General features: G+C 44.1%; 1 protein-coding gene across 3 annotated transcripts in view; it reads right to left on the bottom strand.

The window, feature by feature from the left end:
* LOC135811255 (TNF receptor-associated factor 2-like) overlaps positions 1-4727 on the bottom strand; it is a 35785-nt gene extending 31058 nt beyond the window's left edge. Inside the window, exon 1 of one of the 3 annotated variants that reach the window (XM_065324464.1) lies at positions 4230-4727. The gene's annotated coding sequence lies outside the window, so the exon portion shown is untranslated. Of the gene's footprint in view, positions 1-2524; positions 2952-4229 lie in introns of those variants that run through there. The other 2 variants (XM_065324462.1, XM_065324463.1) reach the window with 2 other exon arrangements.
* Positions 4728-4954: the final 227 nt, after the last annotated feature.

The following is a 4954-nucleotide window of genomic DNA, read 5'->3' as shown; positions in this document are numbered from 1 at the left end:
CCCCCCCCCCCCCTCCCCTCCATTTCCGCCGATAGCCTTGACAAATTGTTTCGTATTTTACTTGTCGTGTATTACACGGTGTATTGAATGTGACCCATCAATATCACGGACTGGCTATACGGTGGTCGATACGTACGTGATTTAGCGTTACAGTGTCCAGTGTCGTCTCCCTATATTATTATTATTATTATTATTATTTGAAACTCGGATGTTGAGCCATAAATAAATGTAAAATAGAAAAGGACATATGGGTACGAGTTTCGAGTAACTCTCCATCACTTTCTGACTGTATATAGTATCATGTTACAGTGATGGAGAGTTACTCGAAACTCGTACCCATATGTCCTTTTCTATTTTACATTTATTTATGGCTCAACATCCGAGTTTCAAATTGCACACCTGATGAGCCGTCACGAACCATACGGCGAAACGTACGTCGTGTGAAACAACTTGTTTTGTAGTCAACTAGTCCATCACAATGTCATGCATGAGGAGTACTGTAGGAGTTTGGCTTTCGGCTTGTACAATTCGTTTTCGCAAAGCTTCCCTTTCTTTACTTATCTTTGATATTTATGACCCACCCAAGTTGGGTGGTGTGCTGCTTTGCTGCTTCGAATTGTAGTTAGACCGCTTTGTCAAATATCGTACTGGTCTCGTCATCGTCCAGTAACAATCGACATTCTTTGTTCCGTTGGGACTGTGGCTTTTGCTCGTTTTCGTTGCGCTTGCCTTCCCCTCTTTGGTCTTTTCCATAAACTTGAACCTTCCAAGTTGGAAGGCTGTCGGTTAGCGCTACGGAGATGTGTTAAAGTTAGGTGTCAGGACGTCGAATGTCTCAGTACTCTGTCAGTTTTGTGCCTAGTTATTGCACTTTCTGACTGTATATAGTATCATGTTACAGTGATGGAGAGTTACTCGAAACTCGTACCCATATGTCCTTTTCTATTTTACATTATTATTATTATTATTATTTTACAAGAAGTCGGAGGCGGATAATACTTTAATAACGAAGGTACGTGTTGGGTCGTAAGTATCCACGCAAACACACATCCAGTCAAAATAAGGCACTTGTCAAAGTATCCGAACGTTTTCGGTCCCTTCTCATCAAGGATCATACAGGGAATGGCTCAAGTTGGAAAGACTAAAACTTATATAGCGTAAAGATATGAGATAACAACACTCGTGACAAGGTGGAAAAAGTATCAAGTTCAGCACGACACAAAACTCGAAGGAAATAATAATAGCGACAAGAACATAGTGAGCAAATTAAGTTACATTGTTAACACCTCGACGAGGAGTAACACCAAACAATTGTAGCGACAACACATTTTCTTTCTGTACGCAAAGTTCAGGATCTAACTTACGGATCTAACTGTTCTCAATATTGTCACGTGGTAGATGTGCGTTACATCTGGCTGTGTTAGAAGCTTTGTATATCCGTAAGTTAGATCCTGAACTTTGCGTACAGAAAGAAAATGTGTTGTCGCTACAATTGTTTGGTGTTACTCCTCGTCGAGGTGTTAACAATGTAACTTAATTTGCTCACTATGTTCTTGTCGCTATTATTATTTCCTTCGAGTTTTGTGTCGTGCTGAACTTGATACTTTTTCCACCTTGTCACGAGTGTTGTTATCTCATATCTTTACGCTATATAAGTTTTAGTCTTTCCAACTTGAGCCATTCCCTGTATGATCCTTGATGAGAAGGGACCGAAAACGTTCGGATACTTTGACAAGTGCCTTATTTTGACTGGATGTGTGTTTGCGTGGATACTTACGACCCAACACGTACCTTCGTTATTAAATTATTATTATTATTATTATTATTATTATTGTAAAATAGAAAAGGACATATGGATACGAGTTTAGAGTAACTCTCCATCACTGTAACATGATACTATATACAGTCAGAAAGTGCAATAACTAGGCACAAAACTGACAGAGTACTGAGACATTCGACGTCCTGACACCTAACTTTAACACATCTCCGTAGCGCTAACCGACAGCCTTCCAACTTGGAAGGTTCAAGGTTATGGAAAAGACCAAAGAGGGGAAGGCAAGCGCAACGAAAACGAGCAAAAGCTACAGTCCCAACGGAACAAAGAATGTCGATTGTTACTGGACGATGACGAAACTCGTATCCATATGTCCTTTTCTATTTTACATTTATTTATGGCTCAACATCCGAGTTTCAAATTATTATTATTATTATTATTATTATTATTAAACTCGGATGTTGAGCCATAAATAAATGTAGAAGAGAAAAGGACATATGGATACGAGTTGAGAGTAACTCTCCATCACTGTAACATGATACTTTATACAGTCAGAATGTTTCAGTACTCTGTCAGTTTTGTGCCTAGTTATTGCACTTTCTGACTGTATAAAGTATCATGTTACAGTGATGGAGAGTTACTCTCAACTCGTATCCATATGTCCTTTTCTCTTCTACAATTATTATTATTATTATTATTATTATTATTATTATTAAGCCACGACCTTGGGTGTACTCGTATGCTACATACATGTGCAGTTGCGCTAAACTGAAATCTGGCCAAAAGTGCTAAGCTGGCGCCCTCAACCTGCACCGGCCTTGGTTGCCTGGAAGTGGCACGAATGTGGCTGGACGTACACCTGCACCGGCCTTGGTTGCCTGGAAGTGGCACGAATGTGGCTGGACGTACACCTGCACCGGCCTTGGTTGCCTGGAAGTGGCACGAATGTGGCTGGACGTACACCTGCACCGGCCTTGGTTGCCTGGAAGTGGCACGAATGTGGCTGGACGTACACCTGCACCGGCCTTGGTTGCCTGGAAGTGGCACGAATGTGGCTGGACGTACACCTGCACTGGCCTTGGTTGCCTGGAAGTGGCACGAATGTGGCTGGACGTACACCTGCACGGGCCTTGGTTGCCTGGAAGTGGCACGAATGTGGCTGGACGTACACCTGCACCGGCTGTTGTGAAACGACAAGTTCTCGAGAGTGAAAGGCCTTCTCACTTGTGACATTGTGTTCGTTTCAATGCAGCTGTATGCCGACTCCGCCGTACCGCTGATGATTACGACGTAGTATACGCTACATGCGCTATGTGCGGTTTGCTGTGTGCGCTGTAGTTGTATGTTGTATGTGTATGCTTTTCTCATATACGCTGTCATTTTCACGCTATAACTACCTGGTGGTTTTAGTGTTAGTTCATTCAGTTGTTCATTCAGTCATTCATTGTTCATTGTTATTAGTCGATGGAAGTGAAATACAGTGGTCCCTCTATAATCCGGCACCATTTGTGCCACGAAAATCTGCTGGATTAGGGAGGGTGCTGGATTAACAAATCTGATTTACTGCTGCAATGTGCATGAAGAGGACATTTTGGCTACTGGAAATTGTGCTGGTTTATCGAGGGTGCTGGATTATAAAGTGCCGGATTAGAGAGGGACGACTGTATACTGTTGAGAATAAATAGTTGTCCTCGTGCCGTGTGGGGTCGTTCGTTCCTGATACTTTAGAGAACCAGAGGGTTCACAACACCGGCCTTGGTTGCCTGGAAGTGGCACGAATGTGGCTGGACGTACACCTGCACGGGCCTTGGTTGCCTGGAAGTGGCACGAATGTGGCTGGACGTACACCTGCACCGGCCTTGGTTGCCTGGAAGTGGCACGAATATGGCTGGACGTACACATGTAAAGATACAGTACATGTGCAGATGCAATGATGTAAACTGGGATCGGAACTGCTCCAGGCCGCCAGCTTTGTACTTTGGGTCGTATTTCAGTGAGCACAGCAACTGTAGCATACTAGTAGGTTTTGTATGATGCAGTGCATGTTCTGTTTCAATTCATTTCCGTGTTTTTCATCACTTTATTGCAACACTGATTTCAGTGCTCCGATTTGCGAAGACCAGCTCTCCTCCCCCCCCCCCCCCCCCTCTCTATGTTTGTTCGAGGGGCACTCAAGTCATGCAGTTATGTGATTACAGTGTAGCATTCACGTTTCCTGGTAAAACGTGTTCAGATACGAAGTTTGACTGGTACACAGTTCCTGGGTTCCTGGGTACCTGGGTAGGTCTACCTGGGCGAATTATCTGTCCAGTTGTACTAATCTTGTACATAGTCCAACCGCTATCTTCAAACACGCAGAATTTTCTTTCAACGTTTCCTCGTTCTAGCCTTGCCAGATTACTGAGCAGCCAGCGTGTGGCTGTGAGCGTTGACACGTACACCCTCCGTTTCTTACCGTGTTGTGGAGTGACTTCACTGCACGGTGCACTTGACAATCCGTGTTCTGTGTACCATCATCATGATCATCTCATGTCCTCTCTTGAAGCTTGGTCTCTCTGGCTCTCCAACAGTCACAGAACTGACTGTACATCCACTGACAGCAGCAGCAGCAGTGGCAGCGGAACAAGCCCTGCAGTAGATCTGCAATAAACCCGCGGAACAAGCCCTGCAGTAGATCTGCAATAAACCCGAGGAACAAGCCCTGCAGTAGATCTGCAATAAACTTGTGCTCTTGGTTCTTGCCATACAGCAAAGGCAAACTGTCGCCACTAGAATGAAGTTCTGAAAAAGCCACTGAAATATTCTGCTGCAGAAAAGAGAACATGAAACTCAATCCGTTCGCATTTCCAGGAACGCATCGACTTTCACTGATACGGACACAATTGTATTGAAAATGCTCGATAAGGAACCGAAACTTGTAGTCTCGGCAAGTTTCTATCGACTCTCGTATTTCGATTCTAGCGCAGATATACAATGATTATGATTGTATTATGATACATGTAGTAGCAGGTACATGTACAGCACTGGTACGGTCCTTGCGCTTGTCGAGCGAGCGGGAATATCTAGGTCATCCAGTCGCAAACAAGATCCTTTGCGGGTGCGGACACGGGGAAATCCCTTGAATCCACTGCACTACACAATCATCACCCGGCCCTGACTGACAAGTAACGCACGCGCACG

Source organism: Sycon ciliatum, chromosome 3, assembly GCF_964019385.1.
Source record: "Sycon ciliatum chromosome 3, ocSycCili1.1, whole genome shotgun sequence".
NCBI lineage: Eukaryota > Metazoa > Porifera > Calcarea > Leucosolenida > Sycettidae > Sycon > Sycon ciliatum.
The sequence above is the reverse complement of the archived record's forward strand: the minus strand, read 5'-3'. Positions and strand labels throughout refer to the sequence as shown.